Genomic DNA, 5,934 nt, shown 5'->3' with positions numbered 1-5,934 from the left:
GGCAACAATGTGCACTCAAACATAACAATTAGGATGATGCAAAACCTGCCTTTGTTTTATTCTCTTTTGCATAGGGTTAATATGAATCATGGAGTCCTGGCGTGGTGCTGTGGGTAATGTGTCAGATTTGCAAAGCATTTGAATAGCAAGGTTGGCAGTTTAAGCTAACCAGCTGCTCCTCGGAAACTCTTACAGGGTCTCTATGGGTCGGATTTGACTCAACGGCACTTTACAACAACAACAATATTAATCATGGAATGGTGCTGCAGGATAATGTTCTGGGCCACAAGGTCAGTTTGAACTTCAGGTCTGTGGTACAAATCTACCAGCCGCCCATTGGGTACCCTATACAGTGGTGCTGTGGGTCGGAACCAATTCAATGGCACTTAAAAACAGCAATATGAGTCAGAATATGACTGGAGGGCACCTAACAAAAACATCATTTCCAACTATATCAAAAATTTTAATAAGACACACTTCACAGTCAAATATTGGCCATTTTACCATGAACATTTGTTCTCTACTATCAGTTCAAATAGTCTCTGCCTTGTATCATATAAAATAAAAATAAGATAATGATTCTGTGAAATCTCTGATTTCCCAGAAATCTACTGGAAATGTTACATATGTTTTCTCATATAATCATTACCACCTTCCTATAAGTTTGGTATTTTTTTATTCCCATTTTCTGTAGAGAAAACAGAAGCTCAGAAGTTTAAAACTTTGCATAAAATCTTTTAGCAAAATAAAGTTGTTGGACTTCAATTAAACTCAGATTGGACATTTATGTCTACCTAAAATTTCAAAATGATATGTTAAATATTTCAGAGTGAAATACTTCTAAAAATGCAGACATTTCTGTATTATTTTTGTTAAGGTACTCGAGTAATAAGTACTATTAGAGATGCCAAAATAATATTTTATTAAATGATACTCCTTTGTTCTTAATGAATGGATTCAACTTTTTGAAGGCAAGCTTTAACCAAGGCACTGGTTTTTCAGTAAATAAATCTGTTTTTTTCAGTAAATAAATTTAATAAAGTAACAGATGTTATTTCAATGGAAACAAAATATCAGAGCATTCTTCTTTCACTGGACATTTGGCAACTTGCAAGAAAAATCAGGCAGCTGGGTCATAGTTGGTAAATTATTTAAAAGTCAAAGATACTAACTGAACACCATATGCTGAAACAAATTCCATATGAATTAAGTAGTTTAATATTTTTGAAACCAAAAAGAAGGAAGAAAAATAAGTTTCAATATTCATTCATAAGATCTAAGACAAAATTATTGTCTATGTTTTTAATGTATAAAAGAAAATGACACAGAGATACAAATTAAAATATCAACAAATGTGACCATAATAATTAAAATGCACATCAAGCAATGTTTTATGAATTTAAACTGAGAACATTTTTCATTAAATATAGTCTTGGAATGATAACTTGAATATATTCATCTATATAAAGTATAAATTACTCAAACAGATGAATTGTCAAGAACTTAATCACATAATTATCATATAAAATAAAAAGAATCATCAGAAATTTAATTGAAAGTGCTCATGAGTTTTAGTAGTCAGAAATTGTCAATGAAAACAAGTCTTGTTTGGCATATGAAATTGCAAAATATAAACAAATACCAAAAAATGCTGGTGAAAGTGCATTATATTCACTATCCCATTCATTCCTGATGACAGCATAAATTGGTACAATTCTTCTAAAAAGAAATTTGGCAAACAGCTTGTTAAAGTTATGCCCATTATTTACAGTCTCATGAAAATAGTCCAAGAAAATCAGCCAACATATAGGAAAAGTTAAATATATGAACACACACCACTACACTAAGGATTCTCAGAAGTAGCCTAAAATCTAAAACTAGAAGCCTGTTTAAATGCTTTATCACAGATTCACTGAATAAAATAACTGTTTATTTTTCAAATATTAATTTAAAAAGTTGAAGAAGAAAGGCAAATGCTTAAATGAGTATATCCTGAAGCTCAAAACTATGGAACAAATTGTTTTAAATATTTTGTTTTGTTTTGTTTTGTTTGGGGTATAAGTACAGTTTTTTGTTATTTTTTTTTTAAAGGTTTCCAAACAACTGGAGTGGAATCCAGTAAAATTGTAATGTCACTGAGTCATTTCTGACTCATAGCAATCCTATCTGGGTTCACTAGGAGCAGCTAATGAGTTTGAACTGCCACCTTGTTGGTTAGCAGTTCAGTGCTTACCCTAAATCACCACACAAGACGTATAAAATTCTAATAGTTTTTGCAATAATGAATAAACTTTTAGAGTTGCCTTATTTTCCAAAGTTTATGTAAGATGTTTTTCTACATATATATTTTTATGGATTAAATATGAATCTAGTTTTTATAGATGTATTTTTATAGATGAAATATTGAAAATATGTTAGAAGCAGACATACCTAAGCATTGGAATAAAAAATAGCATTATCAAGATAAAAAAAGCGACAGACTATAAAGGTCAAAGTATAAACACTATAGGGAATGACATATGGCTTTTTAAGTAAAAATCAATAGCAAATGTTTGATGAATACTGCCTTTTATCAACTGAATTCATTTACACTTATAGATTCTGACTTCAGTGGACCTGTTGTATCTGGTATATGAAGGAATTGTCAAATTTAGAGAACAATAATTAGGTCGAACCTTCAAAAAAACATCACTATCAGGGCAAGTGATAGTAAACAGAGCATTGCTATATAGGTAATCACTGTCAAGCCCATTGCCAACTAGGCAATTCTGATTCCTAGAGTACTGGTGTGTGGCACTGCAGGTTAATGCAATATAGCTATAAATATAGAGATATGAAGAGAGATACTGGCAGTGATAGATAAAAATAAAAATAAATATCTTTAGTAGATAATCCCATACATATATCCTGTCTTCCTATATGTTTACAATTCTTTTCCAAGGCAGTTAAGTCACAGGAGGAAGAACCTTTGTTTCCTTCCTTTCAATATGCATTCAGGATGTGTAAGTTGAATTGAATTGAACCTGTTGATTTGTAAACAAAAGAGTGTAAGAATGACTGATATCTGGTTTTGAAAATATTTATTTTCCTTTACACACAAAACAAATGTGTTCTAGAAGTCAAATGATATCTTTGAAACCTGGGAGTCATCTGAGTCATTAATGTAGGATCTGTTCTCTCTAGTTACTTTTCCTGCTCCTGTTGCCATCAGAAAAATAGCAATAATAGCTGTCATATATTGAGCCATGTGCCTCCCATGTGCCAGGCACTTTGCATCTGTTATCTCATTTATTTTTAAAAACAACCTTGTGAGGTTCGGACAATGGGTCCCAGAGGGCTATACATGGCTTTTGAAACATACCAGTGGCAACTCTTCCCCCTGTCTGCTCATAAGACTAATTGGGCTGGCTCTCAGAAATGTTGTGTGGAAACAATTTTTCAGAATTTATGGTCTGTACAGTGGTCTTCTCACACCTCCTCTAGCAGGTGATCTAAGAAAATGTACAAATCAAGAAATGGGCAATAGGTTGATATATCAGAAAGAAAAAAAAAAAAAAAAAGCTTAAATGTCAGTAGATTGGTACAGTTTCTGGTTCTATTGCTTATAAATTGGGTAGCTTTAGTTAAATCATTTAAACTGTAATTCTCCAAGCTGCAGAGGACTCATACTCACAAATCAGAATGACCTTCATTTTAGTCAAGACTTTTTTCTTTACAAATAATAGGAACAAAATCAAATGTGCTTAAGTAAAAAATTAATTTAATGGAAATATGCAGGAATATTGTTGAAAGTTTTCTTAGTATCCTAGTCCTTCTGTATCATAAATACCACAAGTGGGTGACATTAAAAAAGAAAAAATAATTTTCTCACAGTTCAGCATGCTAGAAGTCTCATTTCAGGGTCTGGACCTAGTAGAGGTACTATTTTTTCCCTTTCAGATTTTAGTTACCAGCACTCCTTGGAGTTCTTGAGCTTGTAAATTTATTCACTATCTTTGTCACCAGATATTGTTTGGATTTCCCCTGTATCTGCATACATGCATCTGTCTATGATGTTCCTGATATAACTCAGAAATGATAAGGCTTAGAATTCACCCTGCACAGGTATGATCACAGCGGACTTACTGATTACACTGCATTGCATCACATCCACAGGTATAGGAGTTAGAATCCCAACACATATATTGGAGGTACATAATTCAATCTATAAAATGAGATAGTTGAATTTCCTAAAAATTTTGAGCCAGAAGCTATAATGTTATAATGTTATCTGCATCCTCAACAAGCAATTTTGAGTGCAGATATTTCCAAACTAGATATTGTTGTTGTTTTTGTTAAGTGCTGTAGAGTCTGTTTCAATTCATAGCGAACCTGTATAGGGATATCCAGGAGTAGCTGATGAGTTTGAACCACTGACTTTGAAGCACAACCTGATCTTGTGGTCCAGCGCTTATCTTACTGTTCCACACCAGGACCCCTCCCAAGCCAACTGATGGCCAAAATTTGAATCCCAAGTTCAACAAGTAATTGGTTGATCATTTGAACACTAGAGAATTCTGTAATAGTATTTAATGCAGTATGCAGCTCAGGGTAAGCATTCAATAATGGTAGCTATTTTATCATTATTGTGTCATCAAGGCTAATTCAGTGATAATCAGATAATAATATTTATCTCACAAAGTTGTGTTAATAGTTTCTTGAAATCATTATGTATTCTAAGGAAATATTTTCTTTCTAGAGAAATTACAAAGACTTAAAGATCAGAAATCAGTTTACTTTTGTTCCAATTTAAAATCCACCACCTATTAACTATGCAAACTTAAAAAAAAATAAATAAAGAAGGATTATGATAATAAAAGCACCTATTTAATGATAAGATAAATAACTTTTATGTTGGGTCTTGAGTGTTAATGTTTGGTGCCATCGAATCGGTTCTGACCCTAAAGACCCTATGCAAATCAGAATGAAACACCACCAGATCCTGCACCACCCTCAGAATTGCTGCTATGCTTGAACCCAATGTTGCTGCCACAGTGTCAATACACTGTCCCTCCACTTTACCAAGCATGATGTCCTTCTAACAACATGTCCACAGAATAAGAGACAAAGTCTGGTCATGCTGGCTTTTACAGAGCATTTTAATTGGTTTTCTGATAGACTATGGTCCCTTTTATATTTGTCCCCATCATCATGACTCAAATGTATCACTTCTTCTATGGTCTTTCTTAATCATTGTTCAACTTTTGCATGCAAATCAGCCTACTAAAATACCATGGCTTCGGTCAGGCACACTTTATTCCTCAAACTGACATCTTTGCTCTTGAATACTTTAAACAGATCTTGTGTAGCAGGTTTACCTAATGCAATATTTTGTTCAATTTCTTGACTTTGAAGTCTTAGACTTATTCAATCATTTTTCCATTGTTTGGCCCAGTGGTGAGCATTTTAGTTTGCTTTACATTAAGGTGCAACCCATACAAAAGACTGCAGTCTTTAATCTTCATTATTAAGTATTTTAAAATCTCTTCATTTTTTGCAAGTAAGGTTGTGCCATCTGTATATCGCAAGTTGTTAACGAGTCTTCCTTTAATCTTGAATCTGTGTTCTTCTTCATATAACCAGTTCTGACTCATAAGGACCCTATATAGAATTTCTGAGGAGCAGCTGGTAAGTTTTAACTTCTGACCTTGTGGTACTAACTAACTTTCTGGGTAAGTGTTTATCTTACAGAGCCACACCAGGATTGCATCAATCTTTCAGAGATAACTAAATATCATTCTCCTGAATGTTTATTCCATGTTGTTCCAATTCCTTTTCTTCAAAAATATTATCTAGTTCTACCTCTTGGCCACTTATTTGAGCCACTTTGTCTTGTTTCTTTATGTGAACAGAAATCATTTGTTTCTCCCAAAACCCTGTGTTGTTGATGCATTT

This window comes from Chrysochloris asiatica, unplaced genomic scaffold (genome assembly GCF_000296735.1).
Source record: "Chrysochloris asiatica unplaced genomic scaffold, ChrAsi1.0 scaffold00111, whole genome shotgun sequence".
In the NCBI taxonomy this organism is placed as follows: Eukaryota; Metazoa; Chordata; class Mammalia; order Afrosoricida; family Chrysochloridae; genus Chrysochloris; species Chrysochloris asiatica.
Note: the sequence above shows the minus strand (reverse complement) of the source record.